The 21,827-nt window shown below is 40.4% G+C and overlaps 1 pseudogene; it reads left to right on the top strand.

The window, feature by feature from the left end:
- Nucleotides 1-21,827, top strand: part of LOC149263664 (preprotein translocase subunit SCY2, chloroplastic-like) — a 101,896-nt pseudogene that overhangs the window by 22,401 nt on the left and 57,668 nt on the right.

The following is a 21,827-nucleotide window of genomic DNA, read 5'->3' as shown; positions in this document are numbered from 1 at the left end:
GACAACATAATTCTATCATGGTTGTGGTGGATATATTGACAAAGGTAGCACACTTCATTCCAGTGAAGTCTAATTATTTAGCTAATGATGTAGTGTCTTCATATGAAATGTAGTAATATTTCATGGTGTTCCGAAGAGATTGTGTTAGACAGGGATGCTAATTTCAATTCCAAGTTATGGAAAGAGTTATTTGTAGGTTTGAGTACAAAGTTGGCCTTTAGCACAACTTATCATCCACAGACATCTATACATGTATATAGAGAGGGCCAATAGGATTTTAGAGGACATGTTGAGAATGTACGCCATGCATCAGTAGTGAAAATGGGAAGATTATCTTGCTCTTGTTGAGTTTTCTTACATAATGGGTGTCAGGACTCATTGAGGATGAGTCTGTTTGAGGAACTGTATGGGAGGAGTTGTAATACTCCTATTAGTTGAAGTGATCCAGTGAACAAGGTATTGATAAGACCAGACATGTTGGCAGAGATGGAACAAGAAATGTAGGCAATCAAGAAGAATATAAAGGAAGCACAAGACAGAAAGAAAAGTTATGCAGATCAACACAGGTTGTTTAAGGAGTTTCAGGTTGGGACATGTGTAATTGCACATCAAGCCCAAGAAGAGCTCCTTGAGGATTGGTTCATGTGCGAAGTTGGTAGCTCGATATTGCAGGCCTTTCAAGATCCTTGAGAGGATTGGACCAGTGGCCTATCGAATTGCACTGCCTCCTACAGTAAAAGTCCATGATGTTTTCCATGTTTTGTTGCTTAAAAATATGTGAAAAATGTTGATCATGTTATTGATTGGTCTATATTGTAGGTGGAACTAGAAGGAGAATTCCAGTCGGAACCTCAGTGCATTTTGTAGAGAAAGATGCTCATGCTCCAGAATCGAGAAATCGAGAAGGTTAAAGTACGGTGGAAGCACTTTGTACTTGAAGAAGCTACATCGGAGATGGTTGATCAGATGCAGGCTATGTATCCTTCCTTGTTTTCCGGTTGAGGCAAAAGAGTTTTGGTATATGTACATATTTATATAGGTTTTCATTGTAAATACCGCAATGAGTGGTGTTACAAACCTACTTTGGAGATTAGGATCTAGCCTTCCTAATGCTCAGAGAGGGCTCTCTCTTTATGATTTAACTTTGTTTAGTTAATTGATTTTAGGCTAGTTATTTTAGCTTTGATTGGGTTTTGATTTTGATTTTGTGGTGCGATCACTGACTTAGATGGATAGAGGGATGTCTTTTACCATTGGGCTATGGAGTCAAATGTCAAGAAAACAGGACTGGATCAAGTTCTAAAGATAGTGTTTACAGGGCAAGGTAGCTGAGTAAATTCAGATCTTAAGGCTGGATGGTGAAGTGGTTTTTAATCAGGGTCAAGGAGCAATTAAGGGTTCCTCAAACCGGATAATGAAGGAAATGGTAGGGGTCAATCGAAACTAGGGAGAAATGAAGGGTTCCCTAATCTAGATATTAGAAGAAAACATTAAAATGATTAACTGTTCAAGACAGAGTGTACTTAAACAAATTCTGTAATAAATTTCCAGTTATTTCATTCAATTTAGATAACATGCAAGTTTGTGAAACACTTACGAAAATTACAATTTGACACAGAAAATACTTCATTGAAGTGGCTTAACACATGAATCCTGTAATGCAATCTCTTTATTACTCAGTCCAGTTTGCTGACTTTAAAAAATTGGTATAATGAACCCTTAGGTTACAGATCAATACAACTATAGAAATGTCTAGCAATCCACACCCTATACTTCAAATTATGAAGTATTTATACAAAAATAGTTTACAAAATATCCCAAACTATCTTGGGAATTAATCTAGGAAAAAGAAATATCTCCATGCAAGAAGATAGAGACAAATATTCAACTGTTGCAATCTGTCCCTATTTATTAGGGTATGCTATCTTATTCTTTGATCTTTTGTTGTTTATTCTCCTTTACTGTTGGTCTTCCATGCTAGATGTTCTTTTTTACTTTTCCCTTTTAACTGATACTTTTTCATCTGAGATGGCCTTCTACTTTTTTTTACTGCACTGTTTTAACTTTTACTTTTCATATTACAGGAAGTCATTTAATTTCTCCCAAGTGTCTGCATCTGGTAAATTGATATTTACCATTTTTCTGTAGGTTTCATCTACTTCTGTGTACTTTGAAAAGGTGGCCCTGTTCACAAAAAGGTGTTTTACCTCATGTTAGAGGTAAAATAGGTTCTCAAAAGTTTGGTACAAAACCTTTCCTGTAGGCATCCCTTTCATAGAAGAGTTATTGGCTTGATCTCTTGCCACTTCTCTAATTTTCCTGTTGTAGTCTTCATGTGCCATCAATATGTCATTTATCACCAAGGGATTTTGTAGGCCTTTCTACCTCAAAGCATCAAACTTAACCATGAACATGTCTATAGCCAGCTCCATGATTTGGAATTTGTCCTCAAGATTCATCATTAAGTTCCTCTTGGTGAGCACTTTCTTGACCTCTAGTATGGTGCCAGTCCTGTCAGCTATGTCCAACTCCTGCAATTCATATTTATTTTTGGAGTTAAGGAATTGGATTATTCTGGTGGCTTCTTATGGCATGTCTCCAAGTTTAACCTTAACTCGTTGAATTGCTTCAATAGCCTCTTTGACTAAATCATTTTGTTTATATAGATATACAAATATCATTGATAGAGTCAATGATATTGGCACATAGCTGTTCTTTAGCTTGGGCAAGTGGCTCCTTCAATGTTAACTCTTTTTTCAAATTCTTCATTCTTTCAGTTAACCTGTTTGATTTCTGTACTTTGTTCTTGTGCATAATCTGTGCCAGTTTCTTCTCATCCTCCAGACTTGTTATTTGTTCTTTTAGTTTATATATCTCATTGGTCTGAATGGACATGTCCTCCATTGCTTTGACCAGTTTTCTTGCCTCATCACTTGGTTGAGTTGCTGTTGTTGTTGAACCTGTTGCTGATGTAGATGTTTTTGCAGCTGGAAGTGTTTTAGTCATTAGATTTGTGGGGGGCAATGAAGTTGCCAAGGTTGATGGAACTGTTGTAGTCACTGTGGTAATGGCAGTGGTAGTGGCTGTTTCAAGGTTGGCCCGTTTAAGCTATATTAAGTTGTCCAAATCCTTTTTCATTTCTTTCAATTGATCAATTTACTTGGAGAATGAGATCCATCATCTCCTCCTGTTGGGTTTGGCTCTCAAGGACCTCCTTCATCTGTGGATGCTCTAAATGAGGCAACTTCATTTGCTTCTTTAAAGCAACAATATCCTCATTCTTCTTCTTTATTAGTTTCTCTTCAGCTTTTACATCATTGAGATTATATCCAAGCTCAATCACCAAGTCTTCTAGTGACTTGATTCTATTATCCTTGGCTTGCGAGGATGGCTTTCCCAGCTTATACTGTGCTGTGATATTATCTAGTGAGATTTGGAGTTTGTGCACAGTAGTTGTTTTATTTTTCATTGTGGAGTAAATCATCTCACCTGCCTACTTGTGGAATTCGATCTGGTCAATAGGGTGAACATCCCTAGCCAATACTTTGAACTCTGCCTTCTTGTAATCTGCTGATGATTTGGGCTGCTAGACTGTAGGCTGCATGAATTTCATTTGCATCTTCCTAGTCTTGGTGTCAAAGGCTGAGATTAATATATTTTGATTTGCAAGTGTTTGTTTGAAGTACTGGGCATAAGTCTTAGCCTTCAATGCTTCATTTCTCAACTTAATTTCTTTGTACTTCTCCTTAATATCTTTCTCTTTATCCATAGGCTTGCTGGATGAAGAGACTTCAATGTTTATCTGTTTCTCAATAAGTTGAGTGTTTGAAGTAGAAGGCTGGTGAGTTTGGGCCTTTACTCCTTCCAACGATTGTGTCAGTGTCAGTGATTTCCACTGTATCAATGGTGTCTTCTTGTTCAGTTACAAGATCAAGCTTGGGCCTCTTCCTGTAGTTGATCTCAAATTGGTCATCTATGGTGTCCATCCCTGAGCTAGAAACTTCCTCCCTAGTTCTTTTCACATTTTTGTCCTCATTGGCTGGAGTCTGTAGGATGGGAGTAATAGTCATTTGTTCTTGTAGTTCTGGAACCTGCAGAAAGGAAGTAGTATCAATATGCTTTTCCACATCAATTAAACTACTCTCCACATCTATCAAAGTGTTTTCCAACCATTCTGATTGGTTGTCATATTTCTCAATGTCTGGCCTGGGATCATGTATGAAAGGAGTCAATTTAAATTTGAGCCTTAGTTTATTTATGACTCCATTACGGTCATACTGCCACATAAAACTGCTTTGGAAGTTCATCTACTGTAAGATTTTGTCTTCCTTTGGTCCAACTTCCCTATTATTACAAATAAAAGGGCCCAATTGGTTTTTCATTTTAAACTGAGCCTTCTTCCTAGCTGACAGGAAATTAACTTCATCAAAGTTTATCATTTGTCTAAAATACTCTAATGCAAATATCCTCATGGGGAGGTATTTGGACAGTTTGTAGGGAGTAAGTTGACATCCATATATTCTGATTTCTGTGTGGTCTTAGTATAGATACCAGTCTTCCACTCTACTATTCTTAGCCAACTGTAAAACTCTCTTAATTTCCTCACTTATCTTGGGTTGATAGCTACTAGTTAGCATGTTTATAAGAGGATGAACAAATGAATCAATGAATTCTTTATAACCAAAAACAGTGGAATATCTTTGGATCAATGGTGTCCAAAAGATGACAGATATTGGATTTCCTTTGGTGTCTAACTTTTGGATGCTGACTGGAAATTTGTTTGACTGAAAGTACAAGACCATATGAAATAACACTAATGAATATTTGAAGACTCTCGCATTTGGTAATCTGATGAATTGTTCATGGATTATGTATGCTATGAACTGAGCAAAATTGTAAACTGTAGCAGGAGGCTTTCCTGGGTAAAAGATAGAAAGGAAAGAAATGACAACCTCATCCACATGTTCATTTGTGGTGTACCCTAGAATGCAAGAGAGCATGGTAATAATTTGTTTGCCTCTATCATAGAAAATGGTGGTAGCATATGGGGACTATCTGTAGGAGTATGAGACTCCTCTACGATGTAAGTTTGAAAAATCTGAGCCTTCTTGGGAAGGTCTAACTTTGTGTAGAGTTCAAGCAAACCTTCAATGGAAAGTGTGTTATATATCTAGGGGGGATAATATGGGGTACCAATGGAGGTACCCAAGGTAATAATGTAATAATGGGATGGGCCATAGTAATAAATAAGGTGGTTAACCCATATCATGTAAGGGACCACAAGTAGTTAATAATAATGTAATGGGCCCATAGTATTAGTTGATGGTATGAGGGAACCATGGTAATGACCCATGGTATTGTATGTATGAGGCCTATATAGAGGCTAGAGATTCCACATGGAGATATAGTGAAGGATTATTGTATGAACAAGCATATGGCTTGTGGAGTGTTCTCCTTCCTTAAGGAGTGAATGTATGGTGTTGCCCTACCTTAAGGGTTTGATCAATAAAGAATCATTTCATATTATTTCTGGGTTTATTTGTATTATCTTATATTTTCTTATCAGATCTACAACAAGTGGTATTAGAGCTATAACAAAGTGGGGTCTCATTTGGGCTTGGCTAGATTTTCAGCATTTGATTAATTGATTCTGCAGTAATGATGAACAAAACTTGTTGGTCAAGGGAGATTATGGCTCTTTAACTCTGAACATAGCAAACTTGGCAGAAGTGGATGATTTCTAGGAATATGTGTACATGTGGGAACAAGTACTTGGGAAAATTGGACTCCCGTAGGTGAATGTCATCATTCTGGTTCAAAAACTTGTCTTTACTCCAGCAATGGAGTTTCAGTAAGTGGGCAGGGGAAGCAATATATTTAATTTGAAAGTCTCTGTTGGCTAAAGGGAGGTGGTCAATATGTAGGTGAGAGGTTTGCAGAGGTCTTACATCTAGAGAGGTTTGAGAAGCCATAATTTGGTTTATTGAATTGAATTACTCTTTCTGTGGCTTTGGGAGTAAGGTTTAGAAGCTCTCGAATGGTGAGGAGGGTAATAACAGTCTGTAAAAAGGAGTTTGTGTGAACAGTGGGATTTTCCTCAATTTAGGAAGGTTTTTTAATTAATTTAATTAATTAACCTCTGATAATTACAATGTATAATTTAAATTCACAGGGTCGTTCTGGTTCTATCAAGAATACCTGGAAATTTGATGGTTTTATGCACAAACGGGGTTTTGTGGTGGTAGCAGAGGCTTATGAGGCTTCAATTTGTCAATTTGTTGCTTCAATTGGCTGTCTGCAGCATCTCCGGGTGACCTGAAAATCACTCTTGAGTGACCTCAGTTAATTAATTATTGAATGAAGGTATTACAGACTCATGTGCTGGTGTGTGTCTATGTTATTTTAGGCAACGAATCGATTAGATTCCAAAATACACAGACACTAGAAAATGGAAAACAGCAAGAGAAAAATAACAAGCAAACACAAGAACACAACAATTAATAAGGAGTTCACCCTATCCTCCAGGGATATGTCTCTGGTCTAGCTCTCAGTGGTGGCCTTCTTTTATTGTTTCTTTAAAGCAGAGAATTACAATTAGGAGCTCAAATTGAATCTCTTGAAATAGAATTGCTTGGCAGGGTGGTTCTTGGAATCCCCAAGCCACTAGAGTGCACAAACTCTTTTCCTTTCCAAGCCTTGACCTCGTTGGTCTTTAATGGAAGGAGCCCAGTGTGGTGCTCAATTCCCGACAGTCCCTCTCAGGGATTGCTCGATGCTGCCTTATGCTGCAGGTCAGCTCGGCTCTTTGTCTTTTCTGCTCTTTGCTTCACTGTCTCTTCTTTTCTCTGTCTTCATCTTCTTCTCTTCGTTCTCTGTGTGTTCTCTATTCTCTGTTCATGGTTTTAAAGCCAATCGATCTCATGACTGCTCGATTCCCCTTCCACCTCCGTCAAATCACCTACTGCTGTTCACTTGGAATTCCCTGTCTCTGCATCATCATCAATGGCTCATAGGGAGTGGCCACTTGTCCTCTCGCGAACTGTGCCAGCTCTTCCTCATTGGTTTGGTTTTCCAGTTACACTGTCGAATGAGTCATCCGCCATCTCAATGGTCAAATCAGACCTCAAATCCTTATATATCGCGGCTTAATCCCCTAACAAATCCAGTTTCTCCATCAGGCGCGATCTCAGCAATTAGATATGGGGCCCCCAGATCCTACAACATTCGCTCATTTTGCGCGGTTGACTTGCTTGACCGTTAGCGTGCGACGAGTGGTGGTTTTCTCTCTCCTCTGCCTGCAACGTGTTATCACTCAGGTTGTCCTTAAGCTACGGAAAAGGATACGGCCGAGGTAACCACAAACCAACTTTGGACTGCAGGTTCTAGCCAACTTGCAATCAGAGAGGGCTCTCTCTTTATGATTTAGCTTTGTTTGAAAAGGATTTTAGGCTAGGTGTCGAGTTCAGAGGGTTTTTGTTTGTTTTTGGTGGGAAAACTGATTTTTCAGGTAGAGAGGCAGAGCATAGTCTAAGGGTTCCGAACCATTGGGCGTGGAGTCAAGGAGAAAAACTGTTGGTGCTTTTCTTTAATAACAGTGAGGGAAAGTGGAGCAAGATAGCTGAGCATGAAACAATGTTTCAGGTTTAAGGGATGGAAAGAAGTGCTAAGTAATGAGAGGCAGTTAAGAATCTCTCAATTATGCTTAACAGGGGAAGATAACAGGCGCTACCTAGGGGCAGTTAAGAATCCCTAGATAATTGGCAAACACAGGTGAATCGGGGTAAACATGAGCTAGAAGGAATTCATATTCATAATCAATTCAATCAGAGGAAAACATAAAGAAATAGCAGAAATTGAGCATAGAGAGTATTTAAACTAATTCTAGGCTATTCTTTCTTTCTGCTACTTAGATAGTGGTAAACAATAAACAGAGGTAAGATGCACTTATTGCTTCAGGCTGCAGCACAAGAATTCCATCTTCATATCTCCAAAACATTCATTCACAACAGACAGTTTGCTCTCCAAGCTTTCGGCAATCTTTGATTATGGAAAAACTTAGGTATACACAGCGAGTCTCTAGTGAAATTCTCAATTGACCAACCCTTAAAGCTATACAGAGGGTGGTATATATAGGGCAAAACTATCTACAGAGTTCTTTATTACATCTTGACCTAATTAGGTCATAAAGAATAATTAATTGACCTAACTCCTATCTGAAATAAATGCATGAAAATATCTCAGGCTGCGCTGGGGCGGCCGTATCAAACTGAATAAATGATGCTGTCCTTGGTGGCTTGCTGCAGTGTTTTCTGAAATAAATGTGCATGGGTTTCTGCTTCTTTGCTGTCCTGTGGCTTTAAATGCCTTAATTGTGATTTGAGGGTAAGGATGGGCTGATGATGCCTGATTTGACTTTCTGGGGGCTTCATTAATGTACAGGTGCTTCGAGCTCCTAAAAAATCTTTGCTGATACTCTTTGGCATCTTTTCTTTCTTCTGATACTCTTTGACAACATCTGGACTGCTGTTCTGATGTGTTGCGGGTCTAATCACGCATTCATGGCTTCTGTTCAGCCTCTGTATCCTCTGGAATTGTCTTCTGATCCTTTCGGTATGCTTTGTGAAGAAAACGGGTCATTTTTGCGCCTTTTGGGCTTCCTGGGGGCCGCATAATGGAAAGATTCCCTGAAGATTCCCTGAAGATTCTCCATTTCGGCCCTAAAAATCCTGCGATGAGTGATTTGCGCTCATCAAAAACTGCCTCAGAATTGGATTCCGGGGCTCCGAAGTGCGACTTTTGCTCCTTCGCGCCAAAAAAAGTGCTGATGACGTCAGCATGACGTGACGTTGTACGACGGGTGACGTCAGCAATGACGTAAGCATGATGACGTGGCGGGATGACGTCATCATGTACGGTCGGTGACATGGCAGGTACGGTGGCAGGGACATGTGGCAGTGACGTGGCAGGAGGCCACGCAGGCAGATGACTCGACATGGTGACTGTGCAGGGGGTGACGTCACTGGGCAGGCGGGTGACGCAGGCAGGGGCGGTTTACGGTTTTGGGCGCACCGCCTTTGGGGGAGAGCGGTTTTGGGGGAGGGGGCTCCGCCACAGCCCAGGAGCTGACGCGTGGCGGGAGTATGGCAGTAATACTGCCCATCTCCCGGACGCTAAAGCTCGGGCGGCTCGGGGATGGGACGGCTCGCCAGCCATTGATCTGCGGGGCGGGGAATCGGACGGCTGGCGGCGATGGCGAGGGAATGGCAGGTTAGGGCGGGGAATATTTGCAAGAATATTCCTTTTTTAATATGCACGCGGGGTTAATATTTAATGCAAAAAACTTTGGGTTGGGGGTGAAACATGCGTTTTGAGCGTGGGTTTTAGCAATTTGCACCCGAAAACTTAGGATATGGGCAAAAAGTGGGTTTTTGAGGGTTTTAGGGCTAGGTGAGAGGTTATTAATCTGGCCAGATGTCAGATTAATCCCTGTTAAGACACGGATGGGCTAAAAACAGCCCCAGATGGACCATTTTTTCCCGGACTTTATAAAAATATGGCTATATTGCCAGGGTGGGGATATTTACATAGGGGAGTTTTATGTACATAGTTTTAATAGGGGAAGGGGAAGACTACTAGGGAGTTATATAATACTGTTAATAGTTAATAAGAAGGTGACCAACAGGCACTAAGGTCAGGGACCTTAGGCTAAATTTGGGGAAAAGAACTTGCAAAGAGATGAAGTCCTTGAGTGAAGCAGATCTTCACCAAGGTGACTGATATGGAGTATGATGAGACTAAGAGGCTCAAGCAGATCTTGACCTCTTTGGGGAGTTAGCAAGGGACTTGGGGTATTAGAAGAAGGGGAAGTTAGTGATGTCCAGCTCTGAGCTCTTCTGAATGCAAAACTGCCTGCAATGTGATCTGAAAAGATAAAACAGTTTGAAACACAAATTGATCATCAATTATCATTCTGCCACCACAGCTACCTACCCATCCTACTTTCCTAACATTTTTTCTTCTTTTCTGATTAGGGTGCACTTAGACTTGTAGACCCAAAATTACAATTTTTCTTTTGAATATTTCCTATCTAAATCTGCACTTATTTCTGCCAGGGCCCAGATTAAACAGTTGGGTCCCTTTGATTCTCTACCTATCTACAAAATCTGCCAAGGTTAAACTGTTTGGACAGATACATTCTTTATATTCTAAAACAGGAAATTGAAATCTAGGGAGGCCAAGATTAGACTGTTTGGAACTCCCTTAAACGAAAACTCTTCAAAACTGGGGCAACTCCTCAAAAATGGAATACAGCAGTGGCCTTTGGACTAGCACACTTCATGGCATTGTGGAAATATGGAACACTGCAGCTTGCAAAGTATGACATATTTGGCATGTAAAAATGTCAATCATGAAAAATGAATACCTGCTGCAGCAGGAGGCTAACAGTGGCTCCACTTGGGGATGGCTTTTCCTTGTGAAAAGTCAAGAACAGCAGGTCAGACTGCCTTGTATTCAATTGCTGCTGTATTCTGCAAAATTTGCTTGGCTGGCTGCCTTATTAATCCTACCTACCTACCCTAACCAGCATTTACTTTGCTGTTAGGTGTAATGAAACAGCCAATGCAGCCATTTAAGCATCATGAACATGAATGGTCTTTGCTGCTTGTGTTTGCTGTTACCTGAAATGGAGATCTTGCAATCTGATACAGCTTTGTTAATCTTTGAGAAGATCAGGAAACTGCTGACCTTCTTTGCTGAAACAAGGAACTGTACAAAAGGGTCCTGCAACATATATACATTATTACTGGACTGACTTGAAGAACTGTACAAAAGTTTGGGATAGCTATCATGCTTTGAAATTGGGGAATTATCAACAATTTGATTTTGAGCTTTGCAGCCTTCTACTGGAGAAACACGCTGATCTCTTTCATCATTCTGCCTACCAGCAGACAGGTCATTCAAAACTTGCAGAGGTGCTTGCAATTTACAATCTGGCTCGAATAGGACTTGACTGATTTGCGCAGGCTGCTCCTCTTCTTCTTCTTCGAATAAATTAGATGGCTGAAAACAAAGAGGCAGGGGATCCGCTTGGATCATTTGATCATATGCTGCTGCTTCTAAGTCCTCCTCAATCTGATATTCGATGGTTCTTTGGGGTTGCAAAATTAGAGGCAATACATTTTGAACAATGATTTGATCATCCTCCAGATGGTAAATATCAACCCTTGCTGATACTTGCTTATTAATTGCATGATAGTTCTCTTTAATAAATTGAAAAGATTCAAAACAGAAAGGTAAAGTTCCTTCACTGAAATCAACACACTCTGCGTTTTCTTCCTTTTCTTCATAGCTGAGATGGGCATTCTGATCATTGTGTTCAGGCAGCTGATCCTGAACTGTGCTTTCTGCAAAAATAAGGTCTGACTCCTCTGCAAGACTGATTTGGTCGTTAGGCTCACAATCATCATCATACTGATCATATTTGGGCAGACCGTTGAAAGAAGAGAAGCTATTATATTCATACATTATATCAGGAGAATGCTCCATCATGTATGGCGGTATGAATATGTCATCTGTTTTGTGGCAGGTTTGTTCATGAATATCATTACTTTCCTTTTGCAAAACAGATTTGTTCTGGTGCTCTAAACATTCAACTTCTATTGTGCACATCTGCTTTAATTCCTCTGCTTTCTTTAAAAAAAGGTCAAGTTCATCCTCTTTTTCTGCTTTCAACCTCCTCCCCCTAGTTTTCAGATTGACCTCTACATCTACTGCCATGTTCTGCATCTGTTGCATAGTAGAGGGGCTCCTTTCTCTCAGATGAAATTCTATTTCTGGATCAAATGTTGTTGGATAATGCAATAGAGCCAAATCAGGGGGAGGTCTTATATTCAATGGTATAGAATGATAAACTTGATTGAATCGGTCAGAAAATTGCTGAACAGATTCATTTGGAGTTCTTTTTAACTGATTGTATTCTTCTATGAGCACGAGGAAATTGACTTTGATCATCCATCTATCAAGGAAGAGTTTGAATAACTGCTGGAGATTTGAGATGCTTGCCTCAGGCAGTGCTTTAAACCAAGTCCTAACTTCACTTTGCAAAGAAAGGGCAAACAGCCTAACACTAACATCCTCATCCTCCACTTCAAAAATGTTTAAATAATCTTCAAAAGCCTGAATGTGCTTCTGGGCAGTAACTCCATTCTCTCCATCAAATCTTGGGAGACACATGGGATGATTTTTGGGCAAAGGATTAATCACGGGAGGCAGAATGAGTGGCTTATATCTATCAGGAACCTTACGAGGTACAGGATTGTGTACAGGGTCTAAATGATTGGGTTCGGTATGAACATGGATAGGGTGATTTGTTTTGACAGTAGTGTCCTCCTTTACTGTAAGGTGAGTACTAGCAGCATTTAAAAGATGCTGTTCTGGTGTGCAAGGAGGGCTTTCTTCAACATTTTCTACGGGAAAAACATAAAAGTCAAGTTCGAACAATATGTACAACAAAATTTTTTGGAAGAGAAAGAACATGACCTCTTGAATCATAATCCAGGTCAAAAGCCTGATCTGCTCATAAATTTCTTTTGGGTTCATTTCTCCAGTGGAGTCTTTATTATGAGGATAATGTGGAGTCGCCAGGTGAAAGATCAACTTTGGAGTGTCTGATCTCTGTCCACCATCAAAGATCAGAACTAAACTTTGAAAAAGCAGTTTTGAAGGTCTGGTTCTCTCAGTGGAGCTTTCCAACTTTCTTCGTGAAACTTTCTAAAATTAACTGAGGAAAGTCCCCAGTGGAGTCGCCATTATTTTATCACTCAGGTTGTCCTTAAGCTCCGGAAAAGGATACGGCCGAGGTAACCACAAACCAACTTTGGACTGCAGGTTCTAGCCAACCTGCAATCAGAGAGGGCTCTCTCTTTATGATTTAGCTTTGTTTGAAAAGGATTTTAGGCTAGGTCTCGAGTTCAGAGGGTTTTTGTTTGTTTTTGGTGGGAAAATTGATTTTTCAGGTAGAGAGGCAGAGCATAGTCTAAGGGTTTCGAACCATTGGGCGTGGAGTCAAGGAGAAAAACTGTTGGTGCTTTTCTTTAATAACAGTGAGGGAAAGTGGAGCAAGATAGCTGAGCATGAAACAATGTTTCAGGTTTAAGGGATGGAAAGAAGTGCTAAGTAATGAGAGGCAGTTAAGAATCTCTCAATTATGCTTAACAGGGGAAGATAACAGGCGCTACCTAGGGGCAGTTAAGAATCCCTAGATAATTGGCAAACACAAGTGAATCGGGGTAAACATGAGCCAAAAGGAATTCATATTCATAACCAATTCAATCAGAGGAAAACATAAAGAAATAGCAGAAATTGAGCATAGAGAGTATTTAAACTAATTCTAGGCTATTCTTTCTTTCTGCTACTTAGATAGTGGTAAACAATAAACAGAGGTAAGATGCACTTATTGCTTCAGGCTACAGCATAAGAATTCCATCTTCATATCTCCAAAACATTCATTCACAACAGACAGTTTTCTCTCCAAGCTTTCGGCAATCTTTGATTATGGAAAAACTTAGGTATACACAGCGAGTCTCTAGTGAAATTCTCAATTGACCAACCCTTAAAGCTATACAGAGGGTGGTATATATAGGGAAAAACTATCTACGGAGTTCTTTATTACATCTTGACCTAATTAGGTCATAAAGAATAATTAATTGACCTAACTCCTATCTGAAATAAATGCATGAAAATATCTCAGGCTACGCTAGGGCAGCTGTATCAAACTGAATAAATGATGCTGTCCTTGGTGGCTTGCTGCAGTGTTTTCTGAAATAAATGTGCATGGGTTTCTGCTTCTTCGCTGTCCTGTGGCTTTAAATGCCTTAATTGTGATTTGAGGGTAAGGATGGGCTGATGATGCCTGATTTGACTTTCTGGGGGCTTCATTAATGTACAGGTGCTTCGAGCCCCTAAAAAATCTTTGCTGATACTCTTTGGCGTCTTTTCTTTCTTCTGATACTCTTTGACAACATCTAGACTGCTGTTCTGATGTGCTGCGGGTCTAATCATGCATTGATGGCTGCTGTTCAACCTCTGTATCCTCTGGAATTGTCTTTTGATCCTTTTGGTATGCTTTGCGAAGAAAACGGGTCATTTTTGCGCCTTTTGGGCTTCCTGGGGGCCGCATAATGGAAAGATTCCCTGAAGATTCCCTGAAGATTCTCCATTTCGGCCCTAAAAATCCTGCGATGAGCAATTTGCGCTCATCAAAAACTGCCTCAGAATTGGATTCCGGGGCTCTGAAGTGCGACTTTTGCTCCTTCGCGCCAAAAAAAGTTCTGATGACGTCAGCATGACGTTAGCATGATGTGACATTGTACGACGGGTGACGTCAGCAATAACGTAAGCATGATGACGTGGCAGGATGATGTCATCATGTACGGTCAGTGACATGGCAGGTACGGTGGCAGGGACATGTGGCATTGACGTGGCAGGAGGCCACGCAGGCAGGTGACTCGACATGGTGACTGTGCAGGGGGTGACGTCACTGGGCAGGCAGGTGACGCAGGCAGGGGCGGTTTACGGTTTTGGGCGCACCGCCTTTGGGGGAGAGCGGTTTTGGGGGAGGGGGCTCCGCCACAGCCCAGGAGCTGGCGCGTGGCGGGAGTATGGCGGTAATACCGCCCATCACCCGGACGCTAAAGCTCGGGCGGCTCGGGGATGGGACGGCTCGCCAGCCATTGATCTGTGGGGCGGGGAATCGGACGACTGGCGGCGATGGCGAGGGAATGGCAGGTTAGGGCGGGGAATATTTGCAAGAATATTCCTTTTTTAATATGCACACGGGGTTAATATTTAATGCCAAAACTTTGGGTTGGGGGTGAAACATGGGTTTTGAGCGCGGGTTTTAGCAATTTGCGCCCGAAAACTTAGGATATGGGCAAAAAGTGGGTTTTTGAGGGTTTTAGGGCTAGGTGAGAGGTTATTAATCTGGCCAGGTGTCAGATTAATCCCTGTTAAGACACGGATGGGCTAAAAACAGCCCCAGATGGACTATTTTTTCTCGGACTTTATAAAAATATGGCTATATTGCCAGGGTGGGGATATTTACATAGGGGAGTTTTATGTACATAGTTTTAATAGGGGAAGGGGAAGACTACTAGGGAGTTATATAATACTGTTAATAGTTAATAAGAAGGTGACCAACAGGCGCTAAGGTCAGGGACCTTAGGCTAAATTTGGGGAAAAGAACTTGCAAAGAGATGAAGTCCTTGAGTGAAGTAGATCTTCACCAAGGTGACTGATATGGAGTATGATGAGACTAAGAGGCTCAAGCAGATCTTGACCTCTTTGGGGAGTTAGCAAGGGACTTGGGGTATTAGAAGAAGGGGAAGTTAGTGATGTCCAGCTCTGAGCTCTTCTGAATGCAAAACTGCCTGCAATGTGATATGAAAAGATAAAACAGTTTGAAACACAAATTGATCATCAATTATCATTCTGCCACCACAGCTACCTACCCATCCTACTTTCCTAACATTTTTTCTTCTTTTCCGATTAGGGTGCACTTAGACTTGCAGACCCAAAACTACAATTTTTCTTTTGAATATTTCCTATTTAAATCTGCACTTATTTCTGCCAGGGCCCAGATTAAACAGTTGGGTCCCTTTGATTCTCTACCTATCTACAAAATCTGCCAAGGTTAAACTGTTTGGACATATACATTCTCTATATTCTAAAACAGGAAATTGAAATCTAGGGAGGCCAAGATTAGACTGTTTGGACCTCCCTTAAATGAAAACTCTTCAAAACTGGGACAACTCCTCAAAAATGGAATACAACAGTGGCCTTTGGACTAGCACACTTCATGGCATTGTGGAAATATGGAACACTGCAGCTTGCAAAGTATGACATATTTGGCATGTAAAAATGTCAATCATGAAAAATGAATACCTGCTGCAGCAGGAGGCTAACACAACGTGTCAGGCACTGAGTGGAATCACTCATTTTTCTCCAAATCCGCTTACTGCCCAAGGGTGCCCTCGATATACTATCGGTTTTGGAGCGAGGGTCTCACCTTTAGCCTTTATCACTTTCCCCATGGTTTTCCCGGCTTCTGTGCGACCGAGCGCTTTGGGGATTTCCTTCTCGACGGGTCTTGCCCAATGATGCATGATTAATGCCCTCTGTTTGCCGATATGGGCTTCCCAATGGCTAGTTTCGCCTCCGCATGGTCTCCATGGGCCTTGGTCAGCGCGCTTTGACCGAGGTCCTCGTCGTTCCTCGCTGGCTGCCAACTGCCACTGTTTAGAGGTCTTCCTGATCGCTCTGTGCTCTTGAATTTGAAGTTTTGTCCTGATTTGATACAGTCATGGTGCTTTGATTATTCTTCATGGATCCAATTCAGATCACGGCCTTCCCATTGAAAAAGCTTTTGGACCACCAAAAGTTGGTTTTCAAGCATCAACTAAGTGAGGGTACAACTGTCTCACTTGTCCAATCTCTATCCACTTTTCACTGCTTGGCTTTGAACCTTTGAGCCCAATTATGAGGTATTCAACATCTCCTCTGTGCATTGTCCTCACCTTCCTGTCTAGAACTATGTCCTCCTGCAATTCATTAAGATATTCAGGTAGCAGGTCATCAATAGAAGGCAACTGACTCTTCTCTTTGGGATCCTCAATCAGTGAAGGTTCAAACAATCTCAAGCAATCTATATGTACGACTGAGTAGATGTGCATGTAAGCTTGTAGATCAAAGCGAAAAGAATTTTCCCCAATCTTCTCAAGTATCTTGAAAGGTCCATACCTGATAGTCTTTAGCTTTTTACCTTCACCTTGCATCCTGTCCTTGCTGATGTACAACCAGACTTGGTCACCAACTTGAAAACTATGCTCCATCCGATGCTTGTCATGCCTTTCCTTGTATTTGGCTTGGCTCTTTTCCAGCTATTCCTGTACTGCCTGGTGGATCTCTTGGATTTGATCAATGAACCTAGTTTCCTTGTCCACATCACTGTGTCCCTCAACTGTGGTATCTTTACTAAAGACAAAATCGAAAGGAGACCTTGGTGTGAAACCAAAACAAGTCTCAAAAGGAGATCTCTGTGTAGAAGAATGTTTTGCTCTGTTGTAAGCATGCTGCACATAACACAAATGTTCATCACAAAGCTTAGGATGTTTGGTGCAATATCCTCTAAGTAACTGGATCACTGTCCTGTTAACTACTTCTGTCTAGCCATTAGTTTGTGGATGAAAAGATGTGCTTTTCTTCAGTTTGGTGTCCATCAGTTCCCACAGACTTGACCAAAACTTCCCCACAAATCAGGTGTCTAGATAAGATACAATGGAAGTGGGTAATCCAAAATGAACCCATACATGTTCAAAGAACAGTTTTGCAGTTTGTTCAGTTGTAATCTGTTTATTACAAGGTATCAAAATACACATTTTTCTGAACCTATCCACAACAACATATAGATAATCATGACCTTTCCTAGATTTAGGTAGTCCTCCAACAAAATCCATGGAAACACTTTCCCAAGGGTGAGAAGGAACTGGTAATGGAGTGTACAAGCCTAGTTTTCTATTGTTGGGCTTGATTTTAGCACACATAGTACACCCTCTTACATATCTAGAAACTGTCTCATTCATTTTTGGCCAGTAACAAAATCTTTGCAGGTGTGAAACTGTTTTACTTACCCCAAAGTGACCTGATATTAGAGAAGTGTGTGCTTCTTGAATTATCTTTACTCTTTCAGTCTGTGGAATGCATAACTTCCCACAATGGTATAAGAGTCGGTCCTTTACATGATAGTCCAATTCTTCTACTCTTTTGCCTTGACTTAAAGTTGCATATATATCTTTAAAGTCTATGTCTTGAGCATATTGTTCAATGTAACTTTCATGTAACACATAATTATGCTTAAGTTTAGTAGATGCACTTATAATGGGTCTAGATAACATGTTTGCAACTTTATTATTTATGCCCTTTTTATATCTGATGACTAAATGAAACTATTGTAGAAAACCCATCCATCTATAGTGTCTCGATTGCTGCAGCTTAGTTTGGGAGTGTAGATATTGAAGTGGTTGATGATCAGTATGTATTATTGTCTCTTTGCCCATTAAGTAATGTTTCCACTTTTTCACACTCTGTACTAATGCATACAATTCTTTATCATATGTAGGATATTTAACTACTGCAGAATTAAATGTCTCAGAATGATAACATTTGGGTTTACCGTGCTGTGTCAACACTGCTCCCATGGCATAGTCACTGGCATCTGTTTGGATCTCAAATGATCTCTGAAGATTAGGCAGTGCTAGTACAGGTGTTGTACTAATCTTTTCTTTCAAGGTGTTGAAGGCTTTCTGCTGTTTGCCTCCCCACTGAAACACCTTGTTCAATCTTGTTAAAGCATGTAAGGGAGCTGCAATTAAGGAAAAGTTAGAAATGAACTTCCTCCAATATTGTGCTGCCCCTAAGAAGCTTCTAACCTCTGTCGCAGATTTGGGTTTAGGCCAGTTCACAATGACTGCCACCTTAGAGGGATCTATCTTCAATTCTCCACCCCTACTATATGACCCAAATAATTCAGAGATGTTTTGCCAAATTCACATTTTGAGAGTTTAACATAAAGTTTTTCTCTTTTCAAAACATCTAGTGTTTGCTTAACATGCTTTAAGTGTTCTTCCCATGTTTTGCTAAATATCAAAATGTCATCCAGATACACAATAACAAAATCATCAAGAAAAGGTCTGAGTACATCATTCATTAATCTCATGAAAGTAGTAGGAGCATTAGTTAAGCCAAAAGGCATAACCGGCCATTCATACAATCCCTGCTTTGTATTGAAAGCAGTCTTCCATGCATCTTGTTCTGCAAATCTGACCTGATGGTATCCACTGTGCAAGTCTAACTTGGAGAAATAAACAGCTTCCTTCAATTGATCTAAAAGATCATCTATGCGAGGAAGGGGATAACGATTTTTTATTGTTATCTTATTCAGTGCTCGGTAATCAATGCACATTCTCCACATCTTTCTTTCTCACCAAAACGATTGGTGACCCACAAGGTGATGTGCTAGGTCATATGAACCCTTTCTCGAGCAATTCCTGCACCTGCTTCTTGATTTCAGCATTATCTAAAGCAAACAACCTGTACATACCAATGTTCGGTAATGGAGCATCTTGCTGCAAAAAAATATCATGTACTATTTCCTTTTTGGGTGGCAGACCTTTAGGTTCTAGAAACAAGATATCATACTCTGAAACAACCTTTTCTAAATCAGCTTGTTTTTTAGCATTACAACCCTCAAATACATTGGTTTTATTAGGTTTCCTTTCCTTTACAACCATCAGTAAGAATTGTTTACATGAATTTATCATTCGTTTCATCTGCCCTGAGTTTATAAGAGTATAATTATTCTTGAGCTTATGAGCTCTTACAAAGTATTCAATTCCATCTTTAACAAGTAGATACTTGTTCTGAGCTCTATAAAAATAGATTTTCTGTCATACAAGTAAGGACTTCCTAAAATAATTCCACATATATCCAAAGGAATTATGTCTAACTCAACCTCATCTACAAATGCTGACCCAAAAGAAAACTTGAGTTTGCACTGTCTAGTCACTTGTAGTTTTGCTTTATCATTCAACCATCCTAATGGGTATGGTTTCTTGTGAGGTGTAGTTACTAATCCCTACTTATTGACAATTGCTTTAGAAATTAAAGTTACTTGTGAGCCACTATCAAACAAAGTATCAATCTTTTGATGTTTGGAAATAACTCGAATATGGATGTAGAATTACTAGTAGATGCTTCATAATTATTACTTTTTATACCTGTGGCTACAGTAGTTGTTTCATCTCCTGAGTCTGATCCCAAATCCTTTTGAATAGATGCAACAATCTTCTTCTTCTTGCCCTCCAACTTCTTAGGTCTCAACTATAGATGCAGAATCCAATAGTGCTCATCATCATGCCCATCCCTTTTATAGTGAGTGCATGAAGCCTTGTTCTTCTATGCAGTATTAGCCTTCCTTGCTTTCCACTTCTGCTTTCTTTTCTCCTTGTTCTTGCTTGTAGTGGGTTGGGATTGTCCCCCAACTTCTAGATTTCCATTCTTTCCTCTAACCTCTAGATGAGTAGCTTGTACAAATACCTCATCTATACTAGTGGGATTAAACACGAGGATGGTATGCCTCATGTAGCTGTGTAGACCACCAATGTACTTCAAAATAGTTTCAGGTGAGTCTAATGAGATTCCTAGAATCAATGCTCTCTTCCTAAATTCTTGAATGTACCCTTTCACACTTTTCCCTTTCAACTGTCAAAGAGTTTTCCAACTCATCATGGCTTGTTGCATGTAGGCCAATGGATAGAACTGCTTTTTTGATTGTAGAAACAAATTCACTCCAGACAGAGATAGTCATACCATGTCTCTTCATGTCAGCTTAGGTCCTGCCTTCCCACCAAACTAAGGCAATGCCCCCAAGGTGTAGGCTTGCTAGCTGAATCTTTCTCTTGTCTGAATCAATACTCTGCACTCTTCAATAAACATCAATTTGTCTAATCCAATTGTCCAACTTTTCTGCATTCAACTCTCCATCATATATAGGAAAATCAAATTTAACATCTAGCTTAATCAAATATGTCTTCTTTTTATGTACAGGGCTATTAGGAGGTGTGAGAAAGCTTTCTTCTTTCCCTTTGCCCTTTGAGTGGTCATGGAAATGTGACTCATCTTCTCCTTTGTCCTGTTTAGAGCCTGATGAATCTTCGTCCTTGTGTTTTCTAAAGTACCTATACGTATCTTCTACCATGGACTTTATGGCTAGGAAAATTTCTATGAATTGAGGGTCTGGCCCCATAGAACCTTCCTCTGACATTGTCTTCCAAGGATAAACTCTCCCAACCTCAGGATTAGTTTCGACCAACTCTCCTTCTCCTAATTTGAGCTTTGATTTAGTGAGCATTCAACAGCTAAACCAACACAAGCTTGTCTAACCTTAACAGCCTAGAGCTCTGATACCACTTGATCTGAAAATCACTCTTGAGTGACCTTAGTTAATTAATTATTGAATGAAGGTATTACAGACTCATGTGCTGGTGTGTGTCCATGTTATTTTAGGCAACGGATTGATCAGATTGCAAAATACACAGACACTAGAAAATGGAAAACAACAAGAGAAACATAGTAAGCAAACAAAAGAACACAACAATTAATAAGGATTTCACCCTATCCTCCAGGGCTACGTCTCCGATCCAGCTCTCAGTGGTGGCCTTCTTTATTGTGTCTTTAAAGCAAAGAATTACAATGAGGAGCTCAAACTGAGTCTCCTGAAACATAATTGCTTGTAAAGGGTGGTTCTTGGACTCCCCAAGCCACTAGAGTGCACAGACTCTTTTAATTTCCAAGCCTTGACCTCGCTGGTCTTTAATGGAAGGAGCCCAGTGTGGTGCTCAATTCCCAACAGTCTCTCTCAAGGATTGCTCGATGCTGCCTTATGCTACAGGTCAGCTCGGCTCTCTTTCTTTTCTACTCTTTGCTTCACTGTCTCTTCTTTTCTCTGTCTTCGTCTTTTTCTCTCTATTCTCCATGTGTTCTTTATTCTCTGTTCATGGCTTTAAAGCCAATCAATCTCATGACTGCTCGATTCCCCTTTCGACTCCGTTGAATCGCCTGATGTTGTTCACTTGGAATTCCCTGTCTCTGTGTCATCATCAACGGCTCACAGGGAGTGGCCACTTGTCCTCTCGCAAACTACGCCAGCTCTTCCTCGTTGGTTTGGTTTTCTAGTTACACTGTGGAATGAGTCATTTGCCATCTCAGCAGTT

Source organism: Pinus tabuliformis, chromosome 6 (assembly GCF_031772625.1).
Source record: "Pinus tabuliformis cultivar Carrire ecotype Pingquan chromosome 6, CPIR1, whole genome shotgun sequence".
Taxonomy (NCBI): domain Eukaryota; kingdom Viridiplantae; phylum Streptophyta; class Pinopsida; order Pinales; family Pinaceae; genus Pinus; species Pinus tabuliformis.
This window is presented reverse-complemented; position numbering and strand designations above follow the sequence as displayed.